Source organism: Euprymna scolopes, chromosome 6 (assembly GCF_053919585.1).
Source record: "Euprymna scolopes isolate OS-2025 chromosome 6, ASM5391958v1, whole genome shotgun sequence".
Classification (NCBI taxonomy): Eukaryota; Metazoa; Mollusca; class Cephalopoda; order Sepiida; family Sepiolidae; genus Euprymna; species Euprymna scolopes.
Window position 1 is genome coordinate 12,411,785 of NC_136487.1, and position 19,133 is coordinate 12,430,917.

The 19,133-nt window shown below is 42.0% G+C and overlaps 1 long non-coding RNA gene across 2 annotated transcripts in view; it reads left to right on the top strand.

Moving 5' to 3' along the window:
• LOC145277519 (uncharacterized) overlaps positions 1-19,133 on the top strand; it is a 175,854-nt gene that overhangs the window by 26,729 nt on the left and 129,992 nt on the right. Inside the window, exon 4 of one of the 2 annotated variants that reach the window (XR_013868149.1) lies at positions 1,119-2,657. The exons of the other annotated variant lie outside the window; for it this stretch is intronic. This is a non-coding gene — a long non-coding RNA (uncharacterized LOC145277519). Of the gene's footprint in view, positions 1-1,118; positions 2,658-19,133 lie in introns of those variants that run through there. 2 annotated transcript variants of the gene reach the window in all.

Consider the following 19,133-nt stretch of genomic DNA (forward strand, 5'->3'; position numbering starts at 1 on the left):
TATATATATATATATATATATATAACTTATCAAAATTACTATATAGTAATTTTAAGTCATTTTACTATTTTGACATAATATATATATATATATATATATATATATATATATTTCAACATAATATATATATATATATATATATATATATATATATATATATATACACACATATATATATATATATTTCGACATGATATATATATATATATATATATATATCGTATCGAGACACAGGAATGAGTATGTATGATCTGGCAGAATGGTGGTTCATTAAAATTGTTGGGTCTGCGTTCGCACCTGGTTCACAAAGTATGGAAATAAAAAAATTAAAAATTAAAAAAAAATGTTTACAAGTGTTTTTGATATAGATGTACATAAGGATACTTTGATAAGTATGTTTTAACTTAAATAGGGATGGTATGATAAAATTGTGGGGTCTGCGTTCGCGCCTGGCCTCTATAGAATGGAAATAGGCACAAACTTTAAAGTCTTTTCATATCTATCTGCGTAAGTATACTTTAATAATTATGTTTCAGTTTGAAGAAATATGGTATAATAAAATTATAGGATGTTCGTTCCCACCTGACCTCCATAGAATGGAAATATGTCACAAAGTTTAATAAGGTTTTTTAATATAGATCCACAGAATATTGTGATAAGTGTTTCAGTGTGAACAGGTACGGTATAATAAATTATGGGGTTTATCTATTTTATTTTTACTTTCATCATATTTTGCTTTGGTTTTGATACACCCAAATTCAACCCAAATTTACAACCTTCCTTTTCATAACCTATTATACTTTCATAAATCAGAGTCCATTTTCTGTAGGCTGTTTTTGAACCCAGTCAACGAATGGTACTTTTGTTAGTATATATATATATATATATATATATATATATATATATATATATATATATATATATATATATATATACTCGGAAACATAAGAACGAATATTCCTAAGATGTGTCCATTGTGAGAAATTCCATTTACAATGCCATTTCCATGTTTTAAGCCGCCTACGCACATTTCTTGTAGGCAGACTGTGATTGGTTAATTTGTATGGGCCAAAATATTTACTTGGCGCCTTTTTTGTAAACATTCATTTGTTTTTCAGTCTATGGAAACCTCCGGCAAGAGCATGACTCACCAAAAGTCGGCTCCGAGGAGAATGCCTTTATATTGTGCCGAAGATATCTCAATTAGAGGATGGCATCATTTGAACATTTTCATCATATTTATCACCTAAATGTTTGGACTTTTCTCAATTCAATTAGGGTCCCAAGGGACTCGATTCAGGCCTAATTAAAGGCACCAGAACTCTTGCCGAGAACACCATGAATTATCATGGATTTTTTCGAAGGAAAACCACGCTACCACCCCAACAAAGGTTAACTATTGGGAGGCAAAACTGATCCATCGTTTTGCAAGGACTGTACCCGGACCAGGACCAGTAACCTTTCTTTGATGTTATAACTGAATAAAATTTGAGTTTAAAGGTATGGTTTTGTAATTGTGGAATTATTTTTGTCTCAGCCAGGGAGTATTGAGTTCGTGAGATTAATTTCTCACGCCATTTAATTTGCGCTTTTTAACGATAGAAAAACTCTATTTCAAATATAAGCGAAATAGACCGACGAAAGTGCTTCTTTAAACTTAAACGTGACAAGTCGACTAACTGACAGACATAACCAATACTAGCAGTACATATCCAGTGTAGCCTAGTGTTCATTCGAGTCATTTAAGTTTTAAAACAAACAAAATGATAATAATGTGTACGTGTTAAGTATTAACTTAAAAATAAACAAAATAATAGTTATTTCCTTTAACTGAAGAAGGTTTGTTTTATTTTTATTTTTAAGTCATTATTGAAACTTCAAAGATTTAGGTATCAGTTCACCCGAAAGTATCCTGTACCTCTATAAGGCCACCATTCGCCCATGTATGGAGTATTGTTGTCACATTTGGGCTGGTGCTTCTGCTATTAGTCTCTCGCTTCTAGACAAGGTTCAAAAGAGAGTCGCCTACCTGATAGGTGCTGCTGAACTGTCATCTAAGCTTCAGCCTCTGTCTCATCGTCGAAATGTAGCATCCCTCTGCCTGTTTTACAAGTACTTTAACGGTGAATGCTCTAACTGCAAAACTCCACGACGAAACTCCTCGACGTAAATACCCCCGACAAACCCGACAAGCGGCAAAAATACCACCCCTTCCCTTCACAGACTCCCTTCTACTTCTAATGGTTTTTCCCACAGAACTGCTAGACTTTGGAATTCCTTTCCGGGTTTCCGCTTCCCCAACTGTACTGACATGCAGAAGTTCAAGTGTAGCGTGAACCGACATCTTGCTGCCCAATTCCCTGTAGGTTATGTACCTGATAGTAGCCCCCCTAATGTGCCTTGTTTGGGGTGAAAATGTAAAAAAATAAATAAATAAATAAATAAAAATAAATAAAAAAATTATTGTTTTCACGTAACGGTCAATGCAAAACCAAATAAACGTTTTAAAATAAGTAAAAGCACTAAAAACTTTTCAGGATAGGTAGAAATAACTTATCTTGCCTTTGGTAACATTTATTTGTTATTTTTTAATTTTTATTTTTTACAAGGGAAATCACCATTTATGAAGGCCCAGAGGCCACTCGAGGATAAGGGTTAAAGAGTGTACAGTTGTATATATATATATATATATATATATATATATATATATATATATACATTTTTTTTTGACAATATTTTTACTATTTCGACATGATATGTCAGTGCGTTTTTACTTCAAATGCATTTTTAATAGCCAATTATAATGCACAAGCGCCTTTATTCCCAAGAGATGCGATTACGAAAGAAAAGTAAAATTAAAAGAAGGAAAAAAAGAAAAAGAAAAGGAAAATGTTTGTCAAATAGTAGAAGAACGTGTTTATGAGCTGAGCCAATCCACGACGGATTTCACTCGGGAGGTTGGGAATAGAGGCTATAATTAACATTTCCCATCTTCAACATGACTACATGACCCCCCACCCCACCTCCAACTCCCACACCGCCGCAGCTTCTGCGAGTCACGTGTCTTGTCAAAACGTGAGAGCCGGCTGTCTTTCTACTCAAATGGGGACACGGAGGGGCGGGGGTGTAGAATAAAGACGTGACGTTAAAAAGAACAAGGAAAAGAAAAGGAAAAGAAAAAACAAGAAAAAAGAAAAAGGAAACAAGAAAAAAAGGATAAAAGAAAAAAAAAAGAAGTTAAAAAAAAGCACGTGGTTAATCGACGTAACCGCAGAACGACGCCAATTTTTTATTCAATTTTCAACTTTATTATTTTTTTATTTAAAAATTTTTCTTTTTATTCACCCCCCCAAACAAGGCACAGTGGCACTTTGATGTACGGGGCTGCTATCACGAACATAAGTTGCAGGAAAACTATGTTGAGCAGAAAGATGTCTGTTCACATTACACTTGAACTTCTGCATGTCAGTACAGTTAGGGAAGCAGGAACCAGGAAGGGACTTCCAGAGTCTAGCAGTTCTAAGGAAGAAACTATTAGCGTAGAAAGATTTCTTACATCTAGGGATCTCTACTGTGTAGGGGTGGGACTTTGTTGCTTGTCGGGTTTAACGGGGGTACAAGTGCTTGAAGTTCGTCGGAGCATCCACCATTAAAATAGGCAACATTTCATCGATGGGATAGAGGTTGAAGCATAGATGACAGTTCAGAACCTATCAGGTTGGCGACTCTCTTTAGAACTGTCCAGGAGTGAGAGACTAATAGCAGATGCACCAACCCAAATGTGACAACAATACTCCATACATGGGCGAATGGTGGCCTTATAGAGGTACAGGATATTTTCAGGCGTAAGTAATTTTCTAGCATGGTAGAAAGAGCCTACCTTCCTCGCAGAGGGTCCCCCTAGTTCCGAATCGACGGGTCGAGATCAGGCTACCTAGAGCAGCGGTTCTCAACTGGGGTCCACATGGACCCTAAGGGTCCATGGAGTATTTCTGGGGTGTCCACAGGCAAAACATAACCAAATGGGAGTCTGCAACGATATTTTGGTGGCCCATGAAGAAAACCAACTTAGAATAGTTTTTATTATTAAAAATTTAATTTCTACTGAAATTTTGTATAGTTTTTTTTTTTCAATTATACAAGTTATTTTAACTATAATATTTCTATTTTCCAGATTTACCCTATTAAATTAGTTTTCATTTAAAAATAAAGCTTAATTATACAATATTTCTTTGATTATTAAAACCTCAAAATTTATATTAGTGAAAAATAGAAGATTGTCTTATGACCAATAGTTATGAAGGGGTCCACCAAGATAAAAAGGGAAAAGGGGTCCATGAGTAAAAAAAAGGTTGAAAACCACTGACCTAGAGGGAGCAGGCCTCTGCTTCTAGCACCATGGGGGACGCCCCTGGTGTAGGGACCGTGTCAGGGGGCACCACACCCGGTGGTACTCCAGTGACGTTGTTGGGAAGTGCCACATCCGGTGACACTCCAGTGCCGGTGTTGGGGGGCACCACACCCGATGGTGCTCCAGTGCCGTTGTGGGGAAATGCCACATCCAGTGGTACCCCAGTGTCTGCATCGGAAGGGGCTACACTCGCGTCACCTGCCGCGTTTGTCTTTGACATGCCTGCCTCTGGAGGTCCAAAATTTGACATGGGTAAACCATTGGAAGAAGGGAACACCCTACAGGAGAGTATGCCGTTTGGAATGTCCAGCGAGATCCCAATGTCTGGAAGAGTTGCAACCCAGGCGAGAGGCTCTACTCAGGATAGCCTCAGAAGCTGGCTACGGTAGGAATATGGACAGTGGGGAGAAAAAGAAGCACCCATCCATTTTCTGGCTGGAAAGAGTGGGCTAGGCAGATGAGGACCTTGCAGTCTGTACAAAACAGCCCAAGGAAGGAGCATACACAGTTGTGGAAATGGCAGTCTGCAGAGGTTATACTTGCCGAGGACGCACCAAACAAAGAAAGTTCTTCGAACACTGAGAAAGAGCAGCCAGCAAGTAAAAGTAAAGAAAAGAGTGAGGAAGAAAAGGGGCCAACTTGGGGACCCCAGCAAAAGACGCCGGAAGAGTACAGAAGGCTCTTCAAAGAGAAATACCAGAATTTGACGGAGGGTAACAACATAGAGCTAGCCTCAGGTACTCTGGAGAAGTTACAAGAAAGGATTGTCTCTCTCGTTACCTTCGACGAAACAAAGAAGGGGCTAGTTGGGGTCCCCAAAGAAAAAATGCCCACGATGATAGTGGAGCAAAATATACCGGCAAGGTATATAGTTAGAAGGAGTTTTGCGATGTAGGATCTTCTTTTTCCAACAGCAGAAGATGCGCCCAAATTAGCAAAGACCGATACCAACTGGAAGGGCCTAAAGTTTAAGCGAGAGTATATGGCGAAGAGAAGGACCAAAGTGACAGTGCTTGGAGTCCTATGATGCGTGAGTGCCGAACATATCGGTGCAATTCTCTCGCAGTTGAGGAGGTACTTGCAGCACGCATTGTACGAAACATATTCACAGAGGACTATCACCTAAGAATGCGCGTTGACCGGACAGGGTTTAAGGCGATTCCTGCTGAGCTCACCTGTGAGACATGGACAGTGTCTATCATCGTGGAGGGGAGGAGGCCAACATGTTGGAATTGTCATGTGTCAGGCCATATGGCAAAGTTTTGCCCAAAAGAGGTTCCAAACAGCAGCGCCTTCCCCAGTAGAGACTCCAGAAGTGAAAGAGAAGACACCAGTGAAGCAGGTGGAGACAAAAAAGGCGGAAACAAGCTAGAGTACAGTGGCAAGCCGGAAAAAGGCCACCACTACCAGAAGAGGAAAGGAGACGGAGGAGGAGAAAACGTGGACGAAAAGGAAACTCCCACATCCCTCCTCAGAGACGAAAGGTGACTCCGCTGATGAAGAAAAAGAGAAATCCACCAAGGAAAAGAAGTCAAGAGTTAAAGATGACGACATTGCTCATCTAGAACCCCAATCCCCAACCCAGAGGAATGAGCAAATAACCCTGTGAAAGAGATGGAAGTGCCAGAAGAGAAGGAGGAGGAAGTGAACAAGAATGAGGAAGAGAAGGAAAGAAAGGATGAGGAGGAGGAGGAGGAGGAGGAGGAAAAAGCAGGAGAAACGACGGTAGTCACACCCACACCCTCTCCACCGAAAATAAGGACCGTCAAAATGAGGAAGATGCCCTTTTTGATGGGAGATAGAATCTGTGAGGCGGATAGTGGGGACGCCTAAGCAGACTTGAATGCAAGGCAAAAGAGGGATGTACAACAATTGACAAGCCTTACCCATGTGGACAGAATGAAGGTCCAAAAAACCAACCAATTTCCCCGAAGCACCGATGTTAATCACCTTTGCGAGAAAGGAGAAAAGAGCTAGGGTGAAGGCGCTTTGGAAAATGATAAAGGAGGCAAGATCAGCTATGCCAGGGATGAAATTTATTGAAGAAGATCACCCATCGCTGACTCAGATTAAGACAAAATGTGAAGGGAGGGTCCCCCTTTATGTTCACCCTTCCTTCTATTGTAACACCCCCTCTCTTATGAAGCCCGCTAGGACCCCTTTTGTCTTGGAAACTTTGGCTCGGATCGTCTGGTTCTTCTCAGAGGGTCGTTACATTGAATCCTGTATGCTGAAAGCGAATATCGAAGCCACAGGCAAAAGAAAAACAGACATGAAGTCTATTCTACTTCACAAATATATTACAGGTCTTTTTACAGATATATGGTTCAGTTATTAGTAAGTTTTTAAAAGTCTCAAATCTTTCTTCTCTTCACAGACAGCGTCAGACAGGTTTGGAGGAGGGGTCACGTCTTCAGGGAATGGTGTGGCTACTTCGAGTTCTGTGCACAATCTCTTGCTGACTAAATTCATGCGGCGCTAGCGCTATATAGTAAGGTGTGTGGTCGGGGTGGAAAATCATCAAGCCAATCAAATTACGCCACGAAATTGGGGAAACCCCAAATTTTGTGGGTGTGCAATTCGGCCATATCACTAATTTTGCAATATGAGATTCAAGTCAATATTAAATTCTCATGTGCCCTAAGGTCACTAACTGTCAGTCCGACATCTGGCTCTGAGTTCGTTGAGGTTAGACAATGTCAATTGTTATTATTTCCCAGATTTCTGTCGTTAATTTTGAATACAAAATATATCTCTCTGACTTCCAAACAATAAGCAAATATATCCATTTTGACAATGAAATAAAATATATATTTATATCCTCTATTGCAAATCTTCAGGATATCTGCTATTACCCAGGATTGATTAAAGCTATCTTAGCATACACGGCTCCCCAATGAGGGCCCATTGCTCCCTCAGGTTGATCACCTTACATTATAGAGCATTAAAGTTAACATTTCCCCTCGATGTTGGGGGTCTCGCCCAGAACTGTCAGTACACAACAGGCAGTATCAGGCAGGCCTTTGGCATCGTCATCCCCGAAGACTTTAGACCCGTACTAGACAAATATTACTAGTTAGGGAATAATGGCAAATTTAAACCTAGTTAGTTTTAATGCGAGGGGCATGAAATCTCAAAGCAAGGCTGTTCGCGTGCTAAGAGATCTTGTGGCCCTTGAGGTAGACATAGTTACGATTCAGGAGATCCACTTAGTTGGCCCGGGGATAGCGATGTGCTGGTGAACGACTTTGACGTTTACTCAGCATATGGCAATTCCCATAGCTGTGGGGTTTCTGTGCTAGTGAGTCGCACCCTAGCTGCGATGGTTACTGTAGTCCACACGGACACTCATGGAAGGCTGGTCGGGGTCAATGTTGCCATTAAAAGCGGTAAGTTTCGGATTTTGGCTGTTTACACGCCCAATATCGCTGGGGAGAGGGTTTCCTTTTTTCGGCAGGTGGAGGTGTTCCTTTCGGCGGGTCTGGAGTGGGTAGTTTTAATGGGGAACTGGAATGCCATCCTGGACCCCAAGATAGATATGGTCGGGGGGGATAGAGAGCCAGAAAGGTGTGAAAGCAGCCTGTCTGATCTGATGCCCTCATGCGATCTTGTCGACAGGTTCTGTCTGGATCACCCGGGAAGGGAGATGTGGACGTGGCAAAATAGCGTGGCCTCCAATCTAAGTACTTACTTGGATAGGATGTTAGTTAGAAGAGGCGACATAGATTTCTTATCGTGTCCCACGTTCCACTGGCTAGGTCATTCGGACCATAAATTAGTAATGGCCTGTTTGAGAGTAGGTAATAGGCCTAGGTTGGCTGGCTACTGAAAGTTGAATGCCTCCTTACTGGAGACGAATGACTTCCGGGAACAGCTGACAACACTAATTCAGCGGGAGTTAGTGAGGGCGGTTACCGGGAGTAGCTGGTGGGTTAGACTTAAGGCTACCATTAGGCTCTTTTGTGTTCACGGACCAAAAGGCACCTAGATGATAGGCTGATCCGGGCAGTGGCTGGTGGGGATCCTCTAGAGATAGCAGTAGTTAAGGGGAACCTCCAGTGCTTGGCTAGCGAGCATTACGAAGGTCAAGTAGTTAGAGCTAGGCTAAAAAGAGTCTCTAATGAAGCTGTGAACGTTGACGCTGTTGAGCGTAAGGCCACCTTAAGACGTGACTCGAATCGGTACATTCGGAAGGTGAAAAACCTGGAAGGATATATTGACTAGAGAAATGTTTCGGCAACATTTGGAGGAACGCTTTACCCAACTACCTAGATTCTGCAGCCAGGAGTTTGGCAGCTATTTAGCCGGCTCGCCCTGCCTTACTGCATCCCGAGCAACTAGCTTTGATGGGATGGTTACGGAGCGTGAGGTCATTACTGCGTTGAAACAAGTTGGCCATAACAAATCTTCAGGGCTTGATGGTCTTCCCTACAAACTGTATTTGAGGCTGTCGCCCATCTTTGTTCCCCTTCTGACAGGTGTGTTTCACCACTGGTTTGCTCAGGGATCCATCCCTGGGCAGGTAACCAAAGGAGTTGTCACACTTCTGAAAAAAAGAGAGCGGCATGGTGGGAAGATTTAGATGATTATAAGCCCATCACTCTGCTAAACACAGAGTTGAAAATTTTGTCCGCGTTCTTGCAAACCGACTGCAAGTTGTTATCGGTGACTTGTTCGAGCTGGATCAGACTTGTTCTGTGAAAGGGAGATCGATTCAAAACAACTTGCACTTGGTGCGCACGATCATAGAGGAGTTAGAAGATGACGCAGGAGCTACGCTGATCAATTTAGATTAGTCCAAAGCGTTCAATAGGGTCGATCATGGTTTCTTGGAATCTGTTATGGAGACCGCCGGCTTTGGTCCGGACTTCCTCAAGTGGATCTCCGTTCTGTATCATGATCCTGCGGTAACGGTACAAGTAAATGGTAGGTTGTCGGAGTCCTTTGGGGTCTCTCGGTCGATGCGTCAGTGTTGTCTGCTGTCGCCTCTGTTGCATGTCCTGGCGATGGAGCCCTTCCTTCACTAATTAAGGGATGAGGCGGCTAGATCAGTCCTGCACGGCATAGCTCTACCTGGCGGCAAATTCGCCAGGGTGTCCACGTATGCTGATGATGCCACCATTTTCATTGGGTGATCAATATTATAGCAGTGATGGAGGCGGTCGCTGAATATGAAAGTGTCACAGAGGCCGTAGTCAATCGCAGCAAGTCCGTTGGCTTGCGGTTGGGCGCCTGGACCGGGGTAAACTCGCTTCCAGGTGAGTTTGGCTGGATGGATAGTCCGGTTAAGATTCTCGAAGTGTGGTTCGGGCCTGGGCTCCAGCTGGACAAAAATTGATCGGAAGTACAGATGAAGGTCGAGTCGTCAGTAAGGACTTGGACTCGCAGGGCGTTGTCCCTGAAGGGTCATGCGGAGGCGTGTCAAACTTACGTCTTTCCATTGACCCTTTACCACTTGTCAGTACTTCTTTTGTAAGGCTTTGGAGCAACTCCTTTTCAAACTTCTTCAGAAAGGGGGAAAGCCGTATGTCCGTAGACAGGTCTTTACACAGAAACTCAGCGAGGGAGGCTTAGGAATGCCTGACTTGTTAAGTCATAAGTATGCCAAAAGATTGGCGTTCCTGAGTCGAAAACTGCTTGAGGAATTGCACTGGGTACCAGTTGTGGAGGAAGCTTTTCCACAGCTCATATCCTCCCTTGCCGCTGAAGGTTACAGAAGACCGGTGAGGGAATGGCAGTTCCTCTCCGAATGCCAAGCCGCTCTTAGGGTATTGCCAGGAGGAGGCTATATCAGGATTTAGTGGTGGGTACCGCAAAAGATCTGCTGGTTGAGTGGCTGCACATGTCGAGGGTGGAGGTCCTTTCTCAGTGGAATTGGGCGCCAGCCAGAAGCTTTTTAAATAATTCAGAATTTTTCTATAACATGGAGGCTTGTCCTTTTTTCTTTGCAGCGGAGTTCGGAAGCTCTGGGAGTACGTCAGAGAGGTAATGGCTCGCATCGACTCCGAGCGGTTGGTGCCACTTGATTTGGCGTATGTCGTCGACACCATGGATCTGCCATTCACTGGGGAGAAACGGTTGGTGTTTCTCGTGATCCTAGCTGTAGCTAGGTTAGTGACGTTGGTTCCATGTCTTAAAATTGTCTATGGGGTTGAATCTGTTTCCAATCGGGATCTGGTCGCTTACTTTAAGCTGATGCTTAAAGTGAAGATTAGATGCGATTGGAAAAGATCACATAAACTTTGATAGGAGATGGGTGCACAACACTAGCTTGTGTATCTGACGAGGAGCTAGGTTTGAGTTTGTTTTTCCACCCTAGTAGTATTGGTCTGACGGTGCTAAGGTTCTACGGAACCCAGCTCCGAGAAAAGTTTAGTAGAGTAGGGTTAGTTAGGTCTTAACCACTGCGAGTGGAAAATTCTTTATTAGGTGCTAGACTAGGGCGAGTATGATAGTTGACCCTGCCACCGATTTTATTTTCCATCGGCAGTAGGAGAGCTTCCAAAGATGCCCAGTCCACCCTTTTTTTTTGTCCCCAGTCTGTTGCCCCTATACATACATTTATCATGGAAGACGCCATCCATCCTCTATGTTACCCATCCCTATCTAATTTGTTTTCGAAATTTCGTCCCTAGGTCCCCCATTCCCCACTAGGGAACGACCTGCTTGCTTTTGACCTTCGGGATCAGAAGACAGTGGGCGCTCCATATTTAGAAGTAGGTTGGGAGGATCCCTTACTAACCCACCCCCATAGGCATTTTGTTTAGTTGTTTACTTTTTCTTTCTTTTTGGGTGTATCTTAGCTTGCCATCCTCCCCATCATCTCATCCCTCATATATTTAAAAAAGAAAATCCTTTTGTTTGTAAATATAATTTTTGTTTTGTTAACATGTAAATATTCGTTTTTTTCAGTTTGTATATAAAACCGACACATACGCTGGGGAGATTTTAAGTAGATAAACTCCATGGTAAGAATGAGGTATTGTGGTGATAGTGTCTTAGTGTAGGGATCTTAATAGTCTTCAAAGACCTAGCTAAGTATTTAGAATGACCCTCGACCTCCACTTCCCCCTATTGGCCTTGTGCCTAAGTGACATGGACCCCAAATGAGGGCCTGGCAGTAGATAATGCCAGGCCCGGGGCCAAGCACTAAATACAGCCTACCTTCCTTGCAAGGGAGGACCTTTGTGGCCTTCGGGCCAAGATCAAAGTGTAATATCTGCTCCTGCAGATGCTGCAATCAAAGACCATTGCCCTTGTGGCAATCTTCTGGCCCATGTAGGGGCAACCCTACATGGGCCAGCTGGCAAATCACTATACAGCTCCCATTTCCCACCGCTTGGGAGCTGGTCCTCTTTTCCCTTCCCCCTCCCCTTCTCTCTCCACATTAAAAAACGGCCTTGTGCCTAATTTGCTCAGTGGGGAAACAAATTACAGCTTACCTTACTCACAGCAGCCTTGGTGTATCTGTTCCAGCTCATGTTCCCTGTGAACATTAAGTCGAGGAGTTTGAAAGAAGCCCTTTCAAGTAATGTATCTTTAGCTATTAGTGGTTGAGAAGGTTTCTTGTAATTATTGAAGGAAACAAGCTTAGTATTGACAGCATTGAATGTGACCATTTATTTTTGTAACCCATTCCACTACAGATTGGAGGTCTTCCTCTAGTGTTTCTGCCGTTACCTTAGATATGTGTTCATTTGTTTTCCTCTCGTGCCTGTTATAGAGCGCGGTGTCATCAGCAAATATACCCATCCCAGAGACAATTTTATCAGGGAGGACATTTATGAATATTAGGAATAATAAAGGTCCAAGGATCAACCTTGAGGTACACCTGCATTTATATCATATTGTTTAGTTGTACGACCGTCGAGGCCAACCTGGATTTTTCCCTTATTTAAGAAGGATTTAATTATGTTAAGTATTCGTCCAGTCATACCGTAAGATTTGATTTTCCTGAGAAGGCCATCGTGCAATACCCTGTCAAAAGCCTTAGATATATCTTGGACTACTGCCCTCCTCTCCCCTACTTTGTTCACTGAATGGTATATACAGTCAGAGATTACAGTTAGGATATCTGCTGTAGAGCGGCTTGCCTAAATCCATATTGTTGGTCAGTCAGAAGTTTAGCAATGTAAGGTGATGGACTAGAGCTGAAATATTTTGGCGAAAAGAGGGAGGATGCTAATAGGGTGATGATTTAATGGGTCAATTCTTTCGACACAATTCTTGTAAACTGATAACACAGAAGCAGTTTTTCAGCAAGATTCTTTAAGGCAATTATTATAAAGATTGGAGAGGACTGGAGCAACCTTAGCAGAGGATTTTTTTAATGGCACGGCCGGGATGAAATCAGGTCCACATGCTTTTGAGGTGTCAAGGTTTTTTATGATATCATGTACCTGAGAAAAGGTGATTTTCAGATTTTCTAGTGTCGTGTCAGTCCGCAAAGGAAAATCAAGAAGGGAATGGTTTGCTAGGTCCAATGTAGAGTTTGAAGCAAACCGTCTTGGCACTCATGTTAACCTTCCCGGTTGCCCGGCAAACAACCTCAAGATTGTTGGATGGATTGTTGATTGCAATTGTTTATTTACTACTTATTTATTATTGCTTGTTTAGTTCTTTCCCGCTGCAACAACTTAGACACCAAGCTTGGAAAGTGAGATTGAGAAGTCAGCACCTCTGAGGAGGGGCACTCTCACCTGCAAAAAGTGCCCGGGAAGCCCTGTTGTCATTCTCGAAGTGGTTAGTAATAAACTAACTTTTTTGAAAGAGGGAAGGTAAGGCCTGGGAGGATAGACTCCCTAGAACTGCACAGAACTAAACCCCCATTGCAAAATCAACAGCGATCAGGCCATTTCAGGAATGATCTAAACTCTGTTGATTTTGGGAGTCCAGGATAAAAATCCCTCGCTGGAAACCAGAGTTTTCAACTTTATCATTAATAGCAAAATAAATTAATAATATAATAATAATAATAATAATAATAATAATAATAATAAATAATGATAATAAATTAATAATTAATAGCAAAATAAATGGTCATTGATCAAAACAACATGATATAAATGCTGATGTGCCACAGGGGTCGATCCTTGGACCTTTATTATTCTTGATATTATAAATGACCTCTCTGATAAAATTGGGTATATTTGCTGATGACACAGCCCTGCAACGGGTACATAAATTGATGTTAGCATTCGATGCTACTAAGATTAAACTTCTTTCCTGTAACAATTACAAGAAACTTTCTCAATCACTGATTGCCAGGACTAATAAGATGCTACCTGAAATTATTTCGTTCAAACTCCGCAGATTAACATTCACAGGCAACATGAATTGGAACAAGTACATTGAGGACATTGTGAAGGTTGCTGCGAAGAAGATGAGCTCTCTCTATCTTGCTATAAAATTATTCACACCTGAGAGTATCTGGCAGTATCTACAAATCCACCATTCACTCATGTATGAAGTATTGTTGCCGCATCTGGTGCATCTGCCACGAGTCTCTCGTTCTTAGACACGATCCAAAAAAGAATCTCCTACCTAATAGGTCACACACTATCAACCAAACTTCAACTTCTGTCCCATCGCTGAAATGTTGCATCCCTATGGCAGTTTTACAAGTATTTTAATGGAATGTTCTCCAACAAACTCAAATCACTTGTACTCTCCAGATGTAAATACCCCAACTAAGCCGACAAGCAGCAAAATCTCACCCCTGCACAGCAGAAATCCACAGATGCCAGAAAATCTTCGACACTAAAAGTTTCTTCGCTCAAACTGCTAGACTTTGGAATTCCCTCCCGCGTCCTTGACAGTACTGACATGCAGAAGTTCAAGTGTTATAAGAACATCCATATCACTGCTCAACTCTCTAAATAGTGTCCCTGTAGATTTTGTCTCAAATTTGAGTTAAAAGTTATCTCCCTTATTTATTATACTGAATTAGTCGCACAACTCTTCTACATTGAAAAATGCAATAAAACTCGATAATTCAATAAATTCTATTTTTACTTGTAATTATTTTACTACTGGATCATTTTTTGTAACTTTTGGAATTTATACTAATTTCGACATGACACATAAGTATGTAATGTTTTCATCTGAAATGCGTTGGTTTAAAAGATTACCAATGTAAACAAGCACTGAAATGTAATTCGTTATTATATGTGCTCGTAGTAGTAGTAGTAGTAGTAGTAGTAGTAGCATCATATGAGTTAGACCTCTATACTGCTATTATTTAGCCAGTCTGAGAAATTGTCTTCAGATAGATGAGCTGTCGCATAATCTCTTTCCAATCACATGGTTGGACAGTGTAGGATCAAGTGGTCTGTGTCCTTGGGTGGGGGACTTTGTTGCACTTTGGGCAAATTGAGGAGTCTATTTGTCTCCACCTGTGTTTGTTTACTGCAGAGTCTGCAGTGTCTTGTTTTGATTTAGTTTGCGGATACCCACTGCTTTTTTTTTTTTTTAAAATTTTTTTATTACATTTTCACCCCAAACAAGGCGCATTGCAACTTTGGTGTAGGGGGCTACTATCAGGGGCAGCAACTGCTGCGGCACTATGTTGGGATTTGGGCAGCAAAATGTCGGTTCACGTTACACTTGAACTTCTGCATGTCAGTACAGTTAGGGAAGCAAGGACCTGGAATGGAATTCCAGAGTCTAGCGGTTCTGGGGAAGAAACTGCTGGAGTAGAAAGATCTTTTACATCTAGGGATCTCTACTGTGTGGGGTGGGATTTAGCTGCCTGTCGGGTTTGTCGAGGGTGTCTACGTCGTGGGGGCACAAGTGTCTGCAGTTCGTCAGAGCATTCACCACTAAAATTTGAGAGGTTGAAGCTTAGATGCCAGTTCAGGGCCTATCAGATTGGCGACTCTCTTTTGAACCTTGTCTAGGAGCGAGAGACTAGCAGCAGACGCACCAGCCCAAATGTGACAACAATACTCCATACATGGGCGAATGGTGGCCTTATAGAGGTACAGGATACTTTCAGGTGTCAGTAGTTTTCTAGCACGGTAGAGAGAGCCTACCTTTTTTGCAGTGGCCCTGGCAATGTTTTCAATATAATTGTTCCAACTCATGTTTCCTGTGAACGTAAGACCATGCAGTTTGAAAGGTGTACTCTCAGACAGGGAGTCACTGGCCATTGCTATTGGTGGCAGAGAAGGTTTCTTGTAATTATTGAAGGAAACCAGTTTAGTCTTAGCAGCATTGAAGAATGTGACCATCCATTTATGTCCCCTTACGCTTCCTACTATTTCTAGCAAAACCTGGGAGACGCAAAGTTGGGTATTCCATGACACCCCCTCCTTTAGGAATATTGTTTCTCCATTTCTTAACTGGGTTGAAATTTTGGATTTTTGAGTTGTAGAAGGGTTTTTGGGACTTGAGTCTGGAGGTATCTGGGGCATCTTTTAAATTTGTTGGATTCGAAATTCCTGGTTTCTTCGACGTTTTGAATTCATATTCGAGTTGACTCTTCTCTCCTTATAAGGAGTGGGTATGCTTGTAATTTATCAATATGACATAACCACGTTAACACGTTTCCCTTTAGATAACTGAAGTTAAGCGACGTTGAGCCTGGTCAGTTCTAAAATGAGTGACCATTTCATAATACAAGGTGCTGTATGTGCTCTGAAGCCTGGAGAGGGATGGGCACTGCCAGGCTTATCCAATATATTCTGCATGAAATAATGCAACGCCTCCTACAACCTCAAAGGGTTAATGGATTCCTCCCCTATACATTCATCCAATTTAGCAATGAAATAATATAATTCTTATAACAAATGTTAAAAGAAAAAGCAACATTTTTGAAAATTAAAATAGCCTCCTTCACAAAGATAGCTTGTGCAATACAAAATGGCCGTGATGGGTCAAGGAGAATGGAAAGCATGTAGAAGGAAAGCACCATCAAAGCATTCACCTGCAAGGCACGCGGAGAGTATTGGAATCATGAAGAGACTTATTGTCATAAAGATTTCAAGGAAAACTAACGGCAGTTATTAGTGAAAAATTAAGGGTAAACAGTTGCTGCGAGAATACACAGTTAGTTGCAAAAGTTAATGAAAAAAGCAGGGAGAATTAGAATCTGGGGAGACTTACTGTCACACAGACTGCAGAAAACACCACCTGTTGTTTCCAATGAGTGATCACTAAAAATGAGTCACGTTAGAAATCCTAGTGAGTAATGATGATTGGTTGGTTGGTTGGTTGTTTTTGTTTTACGGCATATCAACCCTTTTCGGGTTATTTAATGCCGAATCCAAAGATTTTGAAGAAAAATTTTTTTAATAGAATATATTTGTTGTTTTCACGTCGGTTTCTATTTAACCCATAGTTGGGACCCTAACAGGTACTACTACTCCGAGTCAGAGTGGACCTGGGAGCAATGGTAATTAAAGGGTGGCTCCACACTCCCCAAAGCCCACAAGCTGGGGCCTCACCACTGGATATAGTTTAAGGTCATATCCAGGACCCCCATTGAGGGACTTTTACCCTTTGCAAGAGGGAAGTCGGCGTATTCTAATGCCCCACCGACAGGGCCGAGTAATGATGATGATGATGATGATGATGATGATGATGAAGAAGGAAGAAAGATGCTGTTACTGTTGTTGAGCATTATTCATTCATTTCGAAAGAAAATTGTTGTTTGCATTTTGTTTCGTAGTTAAAATATGTTTAGAAAGACATCGGGTATTTTGAGAGGAACCACATGAAGGTTGTTAACATCCATAAATGAAAGTTTTTCTTTGGAACGAACTGGATTCGAAATTGCACACTCAGGTTGTCAGTCCATGTCGTCTCCCTGTTGTTGTTGTTGTTGTTGTTGTTGTTGTTGTTGCTATTGTTGTTGTTGTTGCGGAGGAGGAGGAGGAGGAAGAGCAGCAGAATCATTCATGATGATTTTGTTGGTATTCGTTTCTCCGACATCTTTCTATTAAGAATTCTTTCTAGAAGGATATCGGGAAGAGCCACGTGAAGATTACCAATATCCATAACTAAAAGTTTCTGTGGAACGAACTGGATTCGAACGTGGCACTACCAGATTCTCAGTCCGTAACCACTTAGCCACCGTCACCAACTTATTGTTGTTGTTGTTGTTGTTGTTGTTGTTGCGGCTGCTGCTGCTGATAATGGTTGGCCAAGCCAACAAAACGTAAATTTTAGAACGCGACGGAAACGAAATTGTAAAGACGATTGCACATAACTATTAGACACAGAAGAAAAATACGGGTGCGCAAAACAGCAACAAAAAGGAAAAAAAGATGGTTTCTGCTTGACTCTTCGCAGACAATGGAAGAGGAGCAGAGATAAAGAAGGATGAGAGAGAGAGAGAGCGAGAGAGAGAGCGAGAGAGAGAGAACGAGAGAGAGAGAGAGAGAGGGAGAGAGAGAGGGAGAGAGCGAGCGAGAGAGAGAGCAAGAGAGAGAGCGCGCGAGAGAGAGAGGGGGAGAGAGAGAGCGAGAGAGAAAGAGAGGGAGAGCGAGAGAGAGAGAGGGAGAGCGAGAGAGAGAGAGAGAGGGAGAGCGAGAGAGAGAGAGCGAGAGAGAGAGAGCGAGAGAGAGAGCGAGAGAGAGAGAGAGGGAGAGCAAGGGAGAGAGGGAGAGAGAGGGAGAGAGCGAGAGAGAGAGCGAGAGAGCGAGAGAGAGAGAGAGAGCGAGAGAGAGAGAGCGAGAGAGAGAGGGAGAGAGAGAGAGAGAGAAGTAGCGTGCGGGGACGCAGAAGAAGAAAAAAAGAAGGGCAACCGACAACAGGGTATCTTATATTGGCTGCTGTGATTCTCTTTTATGTTACAGATGTTTTGGTTTGGGGGGGGGGGGGCTTTGTGAAATATTACCCCCTACCCCATGGTGCATGAACTGGGGCAGAGGGATTGGGAGGGGGGACATAAACGACCCGAAGGTGCCGGAAATAACTCCAGGTTCCTTTTTACTGGCACGCCACATCATCATAGATTGGCAAAGTCTAACAAAAACATCATTTTTTCTGTTTGCCTGTCGGTTTCTCAGTTTTAAGCTCCACAACTACCCGACAAAAACTGCACCAAATTTAGCATGAAGCACCCTTAAAATATCGGATGTAATATAGGTGAATAAAACGCTACTACTACTACTACTACTACTACTACTACTACTACTACTACTACTACTAAACACATGTGGTCATCATGACTATTAGATAATATATAGCTGACTTGACTTCAGAAGCTCCAATCCTAAGAGGCCAGTATCCTGTAGCGGATCGCAGAGCGATTCTGACGAACACTAAAAAACAAATGGCTCTAATAGCTTACCGTTTTTGTTTCTCCGCTGAGTTTGAATTTGCCACTCCCCCAAAAAGCAAGTACATTTTCATAGGAAGTTGTAATCCACACGATCGCTAGACACCCTACATAACTGTTGACCTCCGACTTTTCAAACATGCCTGAATATGAAGACTATGATAAAGATATAACGAAAACCATCAAAGAACCAAATAAGTAAATAATTTAGCGAAAGAAAAAACATCTTCATATATATCTACAATCATGAGAGGTCAGTGTACCTCTTCAGTTTTGATCGTAATATAAGACCTTCCAGTTCGTTGCTTGATCTTTAGAGATTATAAAATTACGTATTTGCTGCGGCCGGTTATTCAAAATGCATTTGTCCAGCTTATATAATTGTTAACATCTACTTTTGTCGTTGGTATAAGATATATATACACTGTCGATCTATAA